The sequence below is a fragment of the Pseudophryne corroboree genome, unplaced genomic scaffold (assembly GCF_028390025.1).
Source record: "Pseudophryne corroboree isolate aPseCor3 unplaced genomic scaffold, aPseCor3.hap2 scaffold_2491, whole genome shotgun sequence".
NCBI classification, from domain to species: domain Eukaryota; kingdom Metazoa; phylum Chordata; class Amphibia; order Anura; family Myobatrachidae; genus Pseudophryne; species Pseudophryne corroboree.
Window position 1 is genome coordinate 33540 of NW_026969148.1, and position 18175 is coordinate 51714.

General features: G+C 48.3%; 1 long non-coding RNA gene across 1 annotated transcript; it reads right to left on the reverse strand.

The window, feature by feature from the left end:
- Positions 1-1593: 1593 nt before the first annotated feature.
- LOC135011683 (uncharacterized) lies at positions 1594-6019 on the reverse strand. The gene is made up of 4 exons (XR_010210734.1): positions 5876-6019; positions 4119-4263; positions 1804-1882; positions 1594-1685 (listed from the first exon to the last, which is right to left on the reverse strand). It is a non-coding gene; the product is annotated as an uncharacterized LOC135011683 (long non-coding RNA).
- Positions 6020-18175: the final 12156 nt, after the last annotated feature.

The following is an 18175-nucleotide window of genomic DNA, read 5'->3' on the forward strand; positions in this document are numbered from 1 at the left end:
ATGGCATTATCTTCTCAGCTATACTGGGTAATGACTGTGCAAACGTAGCACATGGGGGTTCCATTTTAACCTGTGCCTGCCTTGGATTATTTAAGAAGCTTTGGTGAGAGCTAAAACAATTTGCACATAATCCATTTTGAACCAAATCCTGAGAGGTTAACACAGCTTTACAAGACAAACATGAAATTAGTGTTGGTGCTGCTGTGGAGAGTGTATTCTCCTCACCCTTGCCTCTTTTAGACATGATAAACAAATCACACACCTGTACAGTGTTATCTACACAATTTGTGACTGAAATCACTTTAAAACTTATTAAAGTGACATACAATCCGATCCCTCCCTGCATTGCACCAGCATTGAGGATTGAAATACACAGAAAACTGACAGAATTATAGTAAAGTCAGCAATCATACAAGCAATCAGTCACAGGTTATACATTGGTATAGTAAGCAATATGAGCACATATTCAACAACAGATACATTTCAGGTATATATGAGAAACATTACTGCATTACCTTATATAGGACTTTAAACGTATTCTCGCACAGCGAAAGAAACAGCAGCAATAGTTTACAGACTCATATGCATCAATCACTTACAGTATCCAAATATTCGTACTCAAAGGTAGATAGAGACTCAGAGCTGTATCACCTGACTGAGGAGAGTGGGATACAGGGAGACGTCACCCCGCTTCCAGGATCGATCAATACGTTAGTGAACGCTGAGTGGATCTAGACGCTATTAGTGACCTACAGTGAACAGACGCCCAAATGAACACCGACGCACAAGTCACACAGCCGCCTAAGCTGCGACTGGGTCCTTTAGATACACAGCGTCTCAGACGGAAGCAGGAAATCAATTCATGGTGGGAAACTCGGAGGAAACTGGTCATGAACCGGGAGAGCATCTTACTCCCCAATGCTGACATCAACCCCAGGGATCCCGGCCTCATACTACTCCTGGAGCCTATAATACCTGAGGCCTAGCGCTGGTGCACGCAGGGTGGCAGCCGCATCAGAGACTGTTTGGTAGTCTCCTCCCAAAACAGTGCGGCTGTGTCTCGCGTTTCCCGCTTAACAGAACCGATGCCTTACCTTTTCCCTGTGCTCCGGCCACAGCCTGGTAATGTCTGCTGGACTTGCTCGTACATCCTACACAGACGCCCTCCGAAACAGCAATGTACTCATGGGTAAGCGTTTTTGCGACCCAGCGGGTATTGTTGGAGCGACTCTTTCTAAGGTGCGAATCACTCAAAAAAGAGTAAGACTCTAAAAATAAAAAAACAGAAGCCCTCTGACCATGGTCTGGCTCCTGCCGCACCAAACAAAAAACTGATTTGCCTGAGCCAGGAGGCGGGGATATAGGAGATAGAATAGGATATAGGCCCATTGCATTCTAGAAGGCCAAAAGCTTTGATCGTTGGTGCCAATCAGCTGTCGTTACCTCATGTCCCAAAGTTATACGATGGATAACCTGTGGACCCTGCAGGAGAAAGTATAACATCAGTGCATAATACACACACAGCTTCTTTACAGATCAGAGGGACAGTCACTTTGGTATATGGGTGAGACCCTAAATCCCACCTACCTGATCGTCCTGTGCGGTCCTGTGATTCTCCTCTGTACAATCCTGGGAATACAGAGGACGGGGACATCTCTCTGGGGTATCTCTGTTACTGGGCCCATCTGTAGGAGACACACAGTGACTGAGTACAGTGTATATATGTGATTATCAGGTGATGTGTGTATATAGGGGCCCCCATACCTGCTCTCCCCTGTACAATACATGACAGTCTCCTCTTACCCAGTGATGTGAGGGGCCGGTGATTCTCCATCATCACGTCCATGTACAGACCCCTGTGTTCCTCTATATACTCCCCCTCCTGCATGGAGACATAGACAGTGACATCCTGACACCTTATAGTAACCTGACACACACAGTGATACAGTCATCACCCAGACACATCCCCTGGTGTTACTGTATAATGTCCCATTCCCAGCAGTCACCTCTCCAGTCATCACCCAGACACATCCCCCGGTGTTACTGTATAATGTCCCATTCCCAGCAGTCACCTCTCCAGTCATCACCCAGACACGTCCCCTGGTGTTACTGTATAATGCCCCATTCCCAGCAGTCACCTCTCCAGTCATCACCCAGACACATCCCCTGGTGTTACTGTATAATGTCCCATTCCCAGCAGTCACCTCTCCAGTCATCACCCAGACACCTCCCCTGGTGTTACTGTATAATGCCCCATTCCCAGCAGTCACCTCTCTAGTCATCACCCAGACACATCCCCTGGTGTTACTGTATAATGTCCCATTCCCAGCAGTCACCTCTCCAGTCATCACCCAGACACCTCCCCTGGTGTTACTGTATAATGCCCCATTCCCAGCAGTCACCTCTCCAGTCATCACCCAGACACATCCCCTGATGTTACTGTATAATGTCCCATTCCCAGCAGTCACCTCTCCAGTCATCACCCAGACACCTCCCCTGGTGTTACTGTATAATGCCCCATTCCCAGCAGTCACCTCTCTAGTCATCACCCAGACACATCCCCTGGTGTTACTGTATAATGTCCCATTCCCAGCAGTCACCTCTCCAGTCATCACCCAGACACATCCCCTGGTGTTACTGTATAATGTCCCATTCCCAGCAGTCACCTCTCCAATCATCACCCAGACACGTCCCCTGGTGTTACTGTATAATTTCCCTTTCCCAGCAGTCACCTCTCCAGTTATCACCAGACACATCCCCTGGTGTTACTGTTTAATGCCCCATTCCAAGCAGTCACCTCTCCACAGTCACCACCGAGACACGTCCCCTGGTGTTACTGTATAATGCCCCATTCCCAGCAGTCACCTCTCCAGTCATCCCCCAGACACGTCCCCTGGTGTTACTGTATAATGTCCCATTCACAGCAGTCACCTCTCCAGTCATCACCCAGACACATCCCCTAGTGTTACTGTATAATGTCCAATACCCAGTAGTCACATCTCCAGTCATCGCCCAGACACGTCCCCTGGTGTTACTGTATAATGTCCCATTCCCAGCAGTCACCTCTCCAGTCATCACCCAGACACTTCCCCTGGTGATACTGTATAATGTCCCATTCCCAGCAGTCACCTCTCCAGTCATCACCCAGACACTTCCCCCGGTGTTACTGTATAATGTCCCATTCCCAGCAGTCACCTCTCCAGTCATCCCCCAGACACGTCCCCTGGTGTTACTGTATAATGTCCCATTCACAGCAGTCACCTCTCCAGTCATCACCCAGACACATCCCCTAGTGTTACTGTATAATGTCCAATACCCAGTAGTCACATCTCCAGTCATCGCCCAGACACGTCCCCTGGTGTTACTGTATAATGTCCCATTCCCAGCAGTCACCTCTCCAGTCATCACCCAGACACTTCCCCTGGTGATACTGTATAATGTCCCATCCCAGCAGTCACCTCTCCAGTCATCACCCAGACACTTCCCCCGGTGTTACTGTATAATGTCCCATTCCCAGCAGTCACCTCTCCAGTCATCACCCAGACACCTCCCCTGGTGTTACTGTATAATGCCCCATTCCCAGCAGTCACCTCTCTAGTCATCACCCAGACACATCCCCTGGTGTTACTGTATAATGTCCCATTCCCAGCAGTCACCTCTCCAGTCATCACCCAGACACATCCCCTTGTGTTACTGTATAATGCCCCATTCCGAGCAGTCACCTCTCCAGTCATCACCCAGACACATCCCCTGGTGTTACTGTATAATGCCCCATTCCCAGCAGTCACCTCTCCAGTCATCACCCAGACACGTCCCCTGGTGTTACTGTATAATGTCCCATTCCCAGCAGTCACCTCTCCAGTCATCACCCAGACACATCCCCTGGTGTTACTGTATAATGTCCCATTCCCAGCAGTCACCTCTCCAGTCATCACCCAGACACTTCCCCCGGTGTTACTGTATAATGTCCCATTCCCAGCAGTCACCTCTCCAGTCATCACCCAGACACATCCCCTGGTGTTACTGTATAATGCCCCATTCCCAGCAGTCACCTCTCCAGTCATCACCCAGACACGTCCCCTGGTGTTACTGTATAATGTCCCATTCCCAGCAGCCACCTCTCCTGTCAGCAGCTGAATGATCTTGTTGGTGAGTTCCAGGATCTGTGATGGGGCTGTGGGTCCTGCTTAGTCCGCCTGACACACGATGATGGCTGCTGGGTATCTCACACTCACCAGAGATCTTCTTCATTACTGTGTAACCCTGCGAAATGGGGGAGACATCAATATCGCTGCAAATACTCCCAGATCCCCTCACTTCCCCAGTCACGTCCCTGTATTATTACTAGAGATATAAGTGATGTCACTGTGATTCTCACAGATCCCCTCACCTCCCCAGTGATAGCTCTGTATTATAACTATAGATATAAGTGATGTCATAGTAACACTCCCAGATCCCTTCACCTCCCCAGTCATGTACCTGTACTATAACTATAGCTTTAGCTATAAGTGATGTCACTGTGATGGTCCCAGATCCCATCACCTTCCCAGTCATATACCTGTATTATTACTATAGATATAAGTGATGTAAATGTGACGCTTTCAGATCCCCTCACCTCCCCAGTCATGCATCTGTATTATTACTATAGAGATAAGTGATGTCACTATGATGCTCCTAGATTCCCTCACCTCCCCAGTCATGTCCCTGTATTATTATAGATATGTGATGTCACTGTGATATTCCCAGATGCCCTCACCTCCCCAGTCATGTCCCTGTATTATTACTATAGATTAAGTGACGTCACTGTGATACTCCCAGATCCCCTCACCTCCCCAGTCATGTCCCTGTATTATTACTGTAGATATAAGTGATGTCATAGTGACACTCCCAGGAGTGTGATATACATTCTCTTCATACTGCTCCAATTATCATCTGTTACACATGCCAGGGATATTACGGTCTCTGCTCTAATACATCCTAGATTTTGAGCAATATTTTCAATCCCCACAGTATCCCTTATCCAAAATGCTTGGGACCAGAGGTATTTTGGACATCGGATTATTCCGTATTTTGGAATAATTGCATACTATAATGAGATATCATGGTGATGGGACCCAAGTCTAAGCACAGAATGCATTTATGTTACATATACACCTTATACACACAACCGGAAGGTAATTTTAGCCAATATTTTTTTATAACTTTGTGCATTGAACAAAGTTTGTGTACATTGAGCCATCAAAAAACAAAGGTTTCACTATCTCACTCTCACTCAAAAAAGTCTGTATTTCTGAATATTTGGATATGGGAAACTCAACCTGTAGTAATAATAATAACGACACTAAAGGCTGCACCCCAGTATAAAGATAATAACAGATGTATTTAAAAGCAGGACACCTCAGACCATTCCTCCTGTATTGTAGGACATCACCATCACTCCCAATGTATAATAATAATACCAGGACAGCACAAGCTGCTGTCCCTGTATAATAATAACTGTACACAAAAACCTGCTCACTCTGTATAACACTAATAACAACAGCACACCCCATTCTGCTCTCCCTTTATATTAATAATAAAATCACACCATAGGCTGTTCCCCCAGAAAAAATATAATAGGACACTACAAGTCGCTCCCCCTGTATAATAATAACAGGACACCAAATGCCGCTCCCACTGTATAATAATAAAAACAGGACACCACAGGCCGCTCCCTCTGTAAAAAATTATAATAACAGGACACCACAGGCTGCTCCCCCTGTATAATAATAATAACAATAACAGGACACCAAAGGCTGCTCCTCCTGTATAATAACAATAATAATAATAACAGGACACCACAGGCTGCTCCCCCTGTGTAGTAAGACGCCATTACCTGATCTCCACGGACACTGGGAGGCTGCAGCAGTCGATGAAAACTCACTTCCTGCATGTGGAACGCATTTTCCGGAAGTAAGGTGGACCGCACAGGCAGGAAGTAGGGCATGATTGGCAAAGGCAGCTTCCTTGTTACTGGCCCCTCCCCTCCTACACCCCGCCCGCAGCTCCTCCCCCAGTAAATACTAAAACCATAAAAGTCCTCAGTGCAGGAGGCCGGCGGCCATTTTCTTGTAGACCAGTCCGGCTGCAGCAATAGGTTCCCTGGCCGTGTAGTGACGTCAGGAGCGGCGGCCATTTTCCCCTGGTCTGAGCTCCGCCTTCCTTCTATCATTCCCACAAGGCAGCAGGAGCAGAGAGCGGCCATTGCTGTGTCTGGCAGCAGGTAATGATATTATTATTATTATTCTATAGGCTGAGCAGCTCTGGTGTCAGGTTCTGTACTACAGGGGGAGCAGCCTCTGGTGCCTTGTTATAGTGCAGCTGGAGCAGCCTCTGGTGCTGCATTATCCCTGTATAGGTGGCTGACACTCTAGTGTCCTATTACTGTAATACAGGGGGCGCAGACCCCGCCGTTACCGTAATACAGGAGGCGCAGACCCCGCCGTTACCGTAACACAGGTGGCGCAGACCCCGCCGTTACCGTAATACAGGGGGTGCAGATCCCGCCATTACCGTAATACAGGTGGCGCAGACCCCCAGCGTTACCGTAATAAAGGTGGCGCAGACCCCGCCGTTACCGTAATACAGGTGGCGCAGACCCCGTCGTTACCGTAATACAGTGGCGCAGACCCCGCCGTTACCGTAATACAGGCGGCGCAGACCCCGCCGTTACCGTAATATAGGTGGCGCAGACCCCGACATCGTAATACAAGCGGCGCAGACTCTGGAGTTAAAGACCCCAGCGTTACCGTAACACAGGTGGCGCAGACCCCAGCTTTACCGTAATACAGGTGGCGCAAATCCCGCCGTTACCGTAATACAGGTGGCGCAGAGCCCGCCGTTACCGTAATACAGGTGGCGCAGACCCCACCATTACCGTAATACAGGTGGCGCAGTCCCTGCCGTTACCGTAATACAGATGGCACAGATCCCGCCGTTACCGTAATACAGGTGGCGCAGACCCCGCCGCTATCGTAATACAGATGGCGCAGACCACACCGTTGCCGTAATACAGGTGGCGCAGACCCCGCCGTTACCGTAATACAGTGGCGCAGACCCCGCCGTTACCGTAATACAGGTGGGGCAGACCCTGGAGTTAAAGACCCCGGCATTACCATAATACAGGTGGCGCAGACCCCGCCGTTACCGTAATACAGGCGGCGCAGACCCCGCCGTTACCGTAATATAGGTGGCGCAGACCCCGACATTATCGTAATACAAGCGGCGCAGACCCTGGAGTTAAAGACCCCGGCGTTACCGTAACACAGGTGGCGCAGACCCCAGCTTTACCGTAATACAGGTGGCGCAAATCCCGCCGTTACCGTAATACAGGTGGCGCAGAGCCCGCCGTTACCGTAATACAGGTGGCGCAGAGCCCGCCGTTACCGTAATACAGGTGACGCAGACCCCGCCGCTATCGTAATACAGATGGCGCAGACCACACCGTTGCCGTAATACGGGTGGAGCAGACCCTGCCATTACCGTAATACAGGTGGCGCAGACCCCGCCGTTACCGTAATACAGGTGGCACTGACCCGTCCGTTACTGTATTTCCATAAATGGAACATTACAGGTGTTGTGTCCTTTGGCATTGTACTATACAGGGGGAGCGGCCTGTGTTGTATTAATATTCAGGGGAGCTGTATTAATATTCAGGGGAGCAGCATGTGTTGTCATAATATACAGGGGTAGCGGCCTGTACTGTCATAGTATACAGGTGGAGCGACCTGTGTTGTCATAATATACAGGTGGAGGGGTCTGTGGTGTCTTATTATTATTATATAGGGTGAGCGGCATGTATTGGCTTTCTATATTAGCATCCTGTGCTGTCCTAGTATACAGGGGGAGTGGCCTGTGTTGTCATAACATACAGGGATAGCATCCTGTACTGTCATAGTATACAGGGGGAGCGGCCTGTATTGTCATAATATACAGGGGTAGCATCCTGTGCTGTCATAGTATACAGGAGGAGCGGCCTGTGTTGTCATCCTGTGCTGTCATAGTATACAGGAGGAGCGGCCTGTATAGTCATAATATACAGGGGTAGCATCCTGTGCCGTCGTATACAGGGGGAGCGGCCTGTGCTGTCATAGTATACAGGGGGAGCAGCCTGTGGTGTCTTGTTACTGTTATTATATTGGGTGAGCAGCATGTATTGGCTTTCTATACAGAAGGAGTGGCCTGTGCTGTCATTGTATACAGGGGTAGCATCCTGTGCTGTCATAGTATACAGGGGGAGCGGCCTGTGTTGCTAAAATATACAAGGTTAGCAGCCTGTGTTGTCATAGTCTACAGGGGGTGCGGCCTGTGTTTTCATAATATACAGGGGTAGCATCATATGCTGTTATAGTATACAGGGGGAGCGGCCTGTATTAACATAATATACAGGGGTAGCATCATATGCTGTCATAGTATACAGGTGGAGCGGCCTGTGTTTTCATAATATACAGGGGTAGCATCATATGCTGTTATAGTATACAGGGGGAGTGGCCTGTGTTTACATAATATACAAGGGTAGCATCATCTGCTGTCATAGTATACAGGTGGAGCGGCCTGTGTTGTCATAATATACAGGGGTAGCATCCTGTGCCGTCATTGTATATAGGGGTAGTGACTTTATATACAGGGGCAGCGTCCTGTACTTTCATAGTATACAGGAGGAGCGACCTGTGTTGTCATAATAGACAGGCGGTGGGGCCTGTGGTGTCTTGTTACTATTATTATATAGGGTGAGCAGCATGTATTGGCTTTCTATACAGAAGGAGCGGCCTGTATTGTCATAGTATACAGGGGTAGCATCCTGTGCCGTCATTGTATACATGGGGAGCGGCCTGTGCTGTCATAGTATACAGGGGGAGCAGCCTGTGGTGTCTTGCTACTATTATTATATAGGGTGAGCAGCATGTATTTGCTTTCTATACAGAAGGAGTGGCCTGTGCTGTCATAGTATACAGGGGTAGCATCCTGTGCTGTTATAGTATACAGGAGAAGCAGCCTGTATTGTCATAGTATACAGTTGTAGCATCCTGTGCCGTCATTGTATACAGGGGGAGTGGCCTGTGCTGTCATAGTATAAAGGGGGAGAGGCCTGTGTTTTCATAATATACAGGGGTAGCATCCTGTGCTGTCATAGTATACAGGAGGAGCAGCCTGTATTGTCATAGTATACAGTTGTAGCATCCTGTGCCGTCATTGTATACAGGGGGAGTGGCCTGTGCTGTCATAGTATACAGGGGGAGCAGCCTGTGGTGTCTTGCTACTATTATTATATAGGGTGAGCAGCATTTATTGGCTTTCTATACAGAAGGAGTGGCCTGTGTTGTCATAATATACAGGGGTAGCATCCTGTGCTGTCATAGTATACAAAGGGAGCTGCCTGTGTTGCTATAATATACAGGGGTAGTATCCTGTGCTGTCATAGTATACAGAGGAGCGGCCTGTGTTGTCATAATATACAGAGGGAGCGGCCTGTGTTGTCATAATATACAGGGGTAGTATCCTGTGCTGTCATAGTATACAGGGGGAGCGGCATGTGTTGTCATAATATACAGGGGTAGCTTTCTGTGCTGTCATAGTATACAGGGGGAGCGGCCTGTGTTGTATTTATTATTTATTAGCAGTTTCTTATATAGCGCAGCATATTCCGTTGCGTTTTACAATTAGAACAGCAGTAATAGAACAAAACTGTGTAAAAACAGACAGACATAGAGGTAGGAAGGCCCTGCTCGCATGCTTACAATCTATGGGGAAATAGGCATTAGTACACAAGGATAGATGCTACCTGTTGCATAATGGTCCACCAGCTTGCTAGGTTCTTAATGGGTTGTATGATATGATCACCCAGCGATGAGATGAGGTACAGACTGAGAACAGCAGAGGACCCAAGACTGAGCCTTGCGTTACTCCAACTGATAGAGGTAGAGAAGAAGAGATAGAATCAGAGAAGTGAACACTGAAAGAGCGATTAGATAGGTAGGATGAGAACCAGGAGAGGGCTGTGTCCTGAAGACCTAGAGATTGTAGTATTTGTATGAGAAGAGAGTGGTCAACAGAGTCATAAGCAGCAGAGAGATCTAGAAGAATGAGTAGTGTGTAGTGGGCTTTAGATCTAGCAGTGACTAGATCATTCACTACTTTGGTCAGTGCCGTCTCTGTGGAGTGTTGGGCATGAAAGCCTAACTGAAGTGGGTCCAATAAGTTGTGGGAGTTAAGAATGTGTGTGAGGCAAGTGTAGGCAAGTCTCTCAAGTAGCTTGGAGGGACCTGGTAGCTGAGAAATGGGACGGTAGTTAGAGAGTGTGTTTGGGTCAGAGTTGTGTTTTTTTAGAATGGGAGTAATCACTGCATGCTTAAACAGAGAGGGAAATATACCAGTAGAGAGAGAGAGATTACAGATTTTAGTTAAGGTTGGGATAAGCACAGGAGACAAAGTTTTACTGACTTGTGAGGGTATAGGATCAAGAGGAGAGGTAGTGGAGTAGGAGGATGAAAAGAGTGTTGATACTTCATCTTCACTTGTAGGATCAAATGAAGAGAAAGTGCCAGAGGGTTCAGGTAGGGAATTGAGCAGGTCACTGGCTGAGGAAGAGCATACCATTTCATCTCAGATTTTATCACTCTTATCCTTGAAGTAGGAGGCAAGTTCTTGTGCACTGATAGTAGCTAGTGGGGGAGGTGAGGGAGGGTAAAAAAGTGATTTATATGTATTAGAAAGTCACTTGGGGTTGGTGGCATGAGAAGAGATGAGAGATTAGAAGTATGTTTCTTTGGCAGTGACCAGAGCCTGATGATATGAGTGGTAGGTGGTCTTATATATGAGGAAGTCACTTGGATTCTGAGATTTTCGCCACTGACATTCTACTTTACATGACAGTTTTTGTAGGTGTCTTGTTGATTTAGAGTGCCACGGTTGACATCTAAGCCTACGTGGAGTGTGATGGGTAGGTGGAGCCACTTCATCAAGGGCACTCTCTCTGGGGTCTTGTGCAGGTGGGATACAGCAGTGTCAGATGTGGTAAATGTAGAGATTGATGAGAGAAGTTGTTGCAGAGAAGTGGAAAGTTGTTGAAAATGTATATTGTTAGTATTTCTGCGTGTTAGAGGAGGCTTGCTAGGTTTTAGTGTCATAGAATTTAGAGTAATAGAAGAGATTGTGAAGGTGATCAGGTTGTGATCAGAGAGAGGGAAAGGAGGGTTAATGAATTCAGAAACTGAGCAGAGCCCGGTGAATACAAGATCAAGGCAGTGGCCCTTCTGGTGTGTAGCGATGTCAGACCATTGGGTGAGGCCAAGAGAGGAGGTTAGAGAGAGGAGTTTGGAGGAAGTGAGGGAGCCAGGCAGAAAAATCTTCTAGAAATTGTTGCTCGAGTTGCCCAGGAGGGCAATAGATAGCTTCAACACGCAGGGAGAAGGGGGAGGGGGGAATCCTGATAGAGTGAACTTCAAATGATGTGAATGCGAGTGATGGAACCTGAGGTAGAAAAGTGTATGTGGAAAATTGGGACAGTAAGATTCCAACCCCACCACCTTTACTATTACCAGGCCTGGGGGAGTGTGTGAAGTGGAAACCACTGTGTGACAGTGCTGCAGGGGAGGCCGTGTCTGATTGTGTGAGCCAGGTTTCTGTTATAGCCAGCAGATTAAAGTTGTGAGATATGAAGAGATCATGTTTGGATGATAATTTGTTACAAACAGAGCGTGCGTTCCATAAGCCACATTTTAGTAACTTGTAGGGGGATGGGAGACAGGTGATATTTATGAGGTTAGATGGATTTGTATGTTGTTTTGAAATAGCTGAGTGTGAGAGAGACAGGTGGCTGGGGCCTGGATTTGGTGATATGGCACCAGCTAATAAAAGCAGAAGAGTGAGATAAATATTGGTGGATGTTTGCGAGTGTTAATTCTGGTGGCCAATTGTGGTTGTTAAAGTACTTGCAGAGAAGTAAGTATAAAGCTCATGAGTGTTTAGAAGAGGGGAGTGGAGAATAGAAGCTGTAATGTGTACAGAGGGTGAGTGTAGAATGTGTTAATTTTGGTGAGAATTCCATGAATTGAAATAAGAAACAGTAGTTTGATGAACATGCTGTGGTCGTTTGTGAGATCATTTTGGGTTAAGTGGTTTAAGTAAGTTACCTTTTCTTAATGTTGCTCAATGTTTGTTCAATTGTTTATTTAACTGTTCTGATAACACACTTCTTAATGCCACGCAAGCAGAGGTGACTGCCGGGAATGGGACATTATACAGTTACACCAGGGGACGTGTCTGGGTGATGACTGGAGAGGTGACTGCTGGGAATGGGACATTATACAGTAACACCAGGGGATGTGTCTGGGTGACGACTGGAGAGGTGACTGCTGGGAATGGGACATTATACAGTAACACCAGGGGATGTGTCTTGGTGATGACTGGAGAGGTGACTGCTGGGAATGGGACATTATACAGTAACACCAGGGGATGTGTCTGGGTGATGACTGGAGAGGTGACTGCTGGGAATGGGGCATTATACAGTAATACCAGGGAAAGTGTCTGGGTGATGACTGGAGAGGTGACTGCTGGGAATGGGACATTATACAGTAACACCAGGGGATGTGTCTTGGTGATGACTGGAGAGGTGACTGCTGGGAATGGGACATTATACAGTAACACCAGGGGATGTGTCTTGGTGATGACTGGAGAGGTGACTGCTGGGAATGGGACATTATACAGTAACACCAGGGGATGTGTCTGGGTGATGACTGGAGAGGTGACTGCTGGGAATGGGACATTATACAGTAACACCAGGGGATGTGTCTGGGTGATGACTGGAGAGGTGACTGCTGGGAATGGGACATTATACAGTAACACCAGGGGATGTGTCTGGGTGATGACTGGAGAGGTGACTGCTGGGAATGGGGCATTATACAGTAACACCAGGGCATGTGTCTGGGTGATGACTGGAGAGGTGACTGCTGGGAATGGGGCAATATAGTAACACAAGGGGTTGTGTCCGGGTGATGACTGCAGAGGTGACTGCTGGGAGTGGGACATTATACAGTAACACGGGGGATGTGTCTGGGTGATGACTGGAGAGGTGACTGCTGGGAATGGGGCATTATACAGTAACACCAGGGAATGTGTCTGGGTGATGACTGGAGAGGTGGCTGCTGGGAATGGTACATTATACAGTAACGCCAGGGGATGTGTCTGGGTGATGACTGGAGAGGTGACTGCTGGGAATGGTACATTATACAGTAACGCCAGGGGATGTGTCTGGGTGATGACTGGAGAGGTGACTGCTGGGAATGGAGCATTATGCAGTAACATCGGGGGACGTGTCTGGGTGATGACTGGATAGGTGACTGCTGGGAATGGGACATTATACAGTAACACCCGGGGACTTGTCTGGGTGATGACTGGAGAGGTGACTGCTGGGAATAGGACATTATACAGTAACACCAGGGGATGTGTCTGGGTGATGACTGGAGAGGTGACTGCTGGGAATGGGGCATTATGCAGTAACATCGGGGGACGTGTCTGGGTGATGACTGGATAGGTGACTGCTGGGAATGGGACATTATACAGTAACACCCGGGGACTTGTCTGGGTGATGACTGGAGAGGTGACTGCTGGGAATGGGGCATTATACAGTAACACCAGGGGATGTGTCTGGGTGATGACTGGAGAGGTGACTGCTGGGAATGGGACATTAGACAGTAACACCAGGGGATGTGTCTGTGTGATGGCTGGAGAGGTGACTGCTGGGAATGGGGCATTATACAGTAACACCAGGGGACGTGTCTGGGTGATGACTGGAGATGTGACTGCTGGGAATGGGACATTATACAGTAACACCAGGGGATGTGTCTGGGTGATGACTGGAGAGGTGACTGCTGGGAATGGGACATTATACAGTAACACCAGGGGATGTGTCTGGGTGATGACTGGAGAGGTGACTGCTGGGAATGGGACATTATACAGTAACACCAGGGGACGTGTCTGGGTGATGACTGGAGAGGTGGCTGCTGGGAATGGGACATTATACAGTAACACCAGGGGCTGTGTCTAGGTGATGACTGGAGAGGTGGCTGCTGGGAATGGGACATTATACAGTAACACCAGGGGATGTGTCTGGGTGATGACTGGAGAGGTGACTTCTGGGAATGGGACATTATACAGTAACACCAGGGGACGTGTCTGGGTGATGACTGGAGAGGTGACTGCTGGGAATGGGACATTATACAGTAACACCAGGGAATGTGTCTGGGTGATGACTGGAGAGGTGACTGCTGGGAATGGGGCATTATACAGTAACACCAGGGAATGTGTCTGGGTGATGACTGGAGAGGTGACTGCTGGGAATGGGGCATTATAAAGTAACACCAGGGGATGTGTCTGGGTGATGACTGTATCACTGTGTGTGTTGGGTGTCTATAAGGTGTCAGGATGTCACTGTCTATGTCTCCATGCAGGAGGGGGAGTATATAGAGGAACACAGGGGTCTGTACAAGGACGTGATGATGGAGAATCACCGGCCCCTCACATCACTGGGTAAGAGGAGACTGTCATGTATTGTACAGGGGAGAGCAGGTATGGGGACCCCCTATATACACACATCATCTGATAATCACATATATACACTGTACTCAGTCACTGTGTGTCTCCTACAGATGGGCTCAGTAACAGAGATACCCCAGAGAGATGTCCCCGTCCTCTGTATTCCCAGGATTGTACAGAGGAGAATCACTGGACCCCACAGGAGGATCAGGTAGGTGGGATTTAGGGTCTCCCCAATATACCAAAGTGACTGTCACTATATGATCTTTAGAGCAGCTGTGTGTTTTATACACTGATATTATACTGTTTCACCTCAGTTTAATCTAACACTATGCAAATGCCATTGTATTATTTTCTCATACGTCCTAGAGGATGCTGGGGTCACAACAAGAACCATGGGGTATAGACGGTATCCACAGGAAACATGGGCACTTTAAGACTTTAAAAGCGGTGTGAACTGGCTCCTCCCTCTATGCCCCTCCTCCAGACTCCAGTTAGATTATGTGCCCAGTGAGACTGGATGCACACTGAGGAGCTCTACTGAGTTTCTCTGAAAACACTTTATGTTAGGTTTTTTTATTTTCAGGGAGGCTGCTGGCAACAGTCTCCCTGCTTCGTGGGACTTACGGGAGAGAAGTCAGACTGACTTCTGTAAGTTTCAAGGCTCTGCTTCTTTGGCTACAGGACACCATTAGCTCCTGAGGGTCTGATCGCTAGGTACGCCTAGATGCTCGTTCCCAGAGCCCGCCGTCACCCCCCTTGCAGAGCCAGAAGTCAGAAGACAGGTGAGTAGAAGAAGATCAGAAGACTTCAGTGACGGCTTTGAGGTACAGCACAGCGGCCACGCTGCGCGCCATGCTCCCACACTCAGAGGCACTACAGGGTGCAGGGGGGGGGGGGGGGCGCCCTGGGCAGCATTTTAACCTCAAAATAACTGACTGGCAAGAGCGGACATAGTGCCAGGGCACTGTCCGGACCCCCGCCAGTATAAAAAAGTTTAAAAAGAGCAGGTCTGAAGCGCGCCATTACGGGGGCGGAGCTTAGCCCTCACAGCACCCAGCCCGGCGCCATTTTCTCTACACAGGCTGCAGAGACGCTGGTCCTTCCTCACAATGCTGTACAAGTAACAGGGTGCAAAATGGGGGGGGGGGGGGTTCGGGCACAGTGATTTTGGTGCATTGTATGTAATTTATAAAAGCGCTGCAGGTCTGGGACATTTTCTGTAGTATTTTCAGACCGGTTTGGGCGCTGGGATGTGAGCTAGCAATATCTCCCTCTGTGTCTCTCTGACAGGCTTTACTGTGGGTCTGTCCCCTATAGGCCCAGTGTATCTGCGTGTGGTGGGTGCACGTGTGTCGGCATGTCTGAGGCGGAGTGCTCTTCCCAGGAGGAGACTATGTTAGGGACACAAATGGCTGTGGGAGTGACCCTGTTGGCACCGCCGACACCTGATGGAGTGAATGTTTTGAGTGCTTTAAATGATAAATAAAAGATTGGATAAATCTGAGTCCCAGAACCAGGCTTGGAAGAAATCCATAGAGGATGTGTTGTTTCAAGTCCAGACGCCCTCGGGGTCACAAAAACGTTCATTTGCCCAGCTGACAAACACGGATACCGACACGGACACTGACTCAAGTGTCGACTATAGTGATGCCAGATTAGATCTAAAACTGGCAAAGAGCATTCAGTACATGATTGTGGCAATAAAAGACGTGTTACATATCACTGAGGACCCTGCTGTTCCTGATACTAGGGTCTGTATGTATAAAGGAAAGAAACCTGTGGTAACGTTTCCTCCCTCTCATGAACTGAACACGCTTTGTGAAAAGGTTTGGGAAAGTCCTGACAAAAAGTTTCAGATTCCCAAAAGGATTGTAATGGCATATCCGTTTCCCTCTGGGGATAGGGAAAAATGGGAGTCACCCCCCATTGTGGACAAAGCTCTGTCACGGCTGTCCAAAAAGGTGGCTCTCCCGTCCCCTGACACGGCAGCCGTAAAGGATCCCGCGGATCGTAGGCAGGAAAATACATTGAAATCCATTTATGTCACCACGGGTACGCTACTCAGACCAGCCATTGCTTCTGCGTGGGTGAGTAGTGCTTTCAAAAAATGGGCAGATAACCTGTCGTCTGAATTGGATACCCTAGATAGGAATAGCATTCTTTTGACACTAGGACTAGGTCATATCAGGGACGCTGCAGTCTACCTAAAAGAAGCTGCGAGAGATATTGGCCTCTTGGGATCACGAGCCAATGCCATGGCAGTCTCAGCTAGGAGAACATTGTGGATTTATCAATGGAATGCTGATGCTGACTCTAAGAAAGCTATGGAGTCTCCACCATATAATGGTGGTGTGTTGTTTGGTGACGGCTTCGCTGATTTGGTATCTACGGCTACCGCGGGTAAATCATCATTTTTACCTTATGTGCCTGCACCACAAAAGAAAGCACACCACTATCAGATGCAGTCCTTTCGGCCCAATAAATACAGAATGGTCCGAGCGTCTTCCTTCCTTGCTATGAGAGGAAAGGGAAAAGGTAAACGATCACCGGCCGTGGCCGGTTCCCAGGAGCAGAAGTCCTCCCGGCTTCTGCCAAGTCCACCGCATCACGCTGGGACTCCTCTGCGGGAGTCCGCACCGGTGGGGTCATGTCTCAGGCTCTTCAGTCAGTTCTGGGCTCGTTCGGCCCTGGACCCATGGGTTTTAGAAATAGTGTCCTAAGGGTACAAACTGGAGTTTCAAGACGTCTCCCCTCACCGATTTTTAAAATCAGCCTTACCAGCTTCTCTTCCAGACAGGGAGGTGGTATGCGCCGCAATACAAAAAAGACTTTTGTTCAAGCCTGTTTGTGGTCCCGAAGCCAGACGGCTCAGTCAGACCAACCGTGAACCTCAAATCCCTAAATTTCTACCTAAAAAAATTCAAATTCAAGATGGAATCTCTCCGGGCAGTGATCTCCAGTCTGGAGGAGGGGGATTTTATTGTGTCGGTAGACCTAAAGGATGCCTACTTGCATGTTCCCATTTATTCCCCACATCAGTCTTACCTGAGGTTTGCAGTTCGGGATTGTCATTACCAATTTCAGACGTTGCCGTTTGGTCTGTCCATGGCTCCGAGGGTTTTGACCAAAGTAATGGCCAAAATGATGCTTCTCCTACACAACCAAGGAGTCACGATTATCCCGTACTTGGACGATCTCCTGATAAAGGCGAGATCCAGGGACCAGTTGATGCAGAACATTATCCTCTCCCTGACAATTCTGTAGCAACATGGTTGGCTCCTAAACTTGCCAAAATCACAGTTGGTTCCGACGAGACGGCTGTAGTTTTTGGGAATTATTCTGGACACAGAATTACAGAGAGTCTTTCTTCCAGTGGAAAAGGCTCTGGAACTTCAATGTCTGGTCAAACAATTGCTGAAACCAGCAAGAGTGTCCATCCATCAATGCACTCGGCTGCTGGGAAAGATAGTGGCGGCCTACGAGGCCATTCAGTTTGGCAGATTCCATGCCAGAGTGTTTCAGTGGGACCTGTTGGACAAGTGGTCCGGGTCCCATCTGCACATGCACCGATGGATAAACCTGTCTTCCAAGACCAGAATCT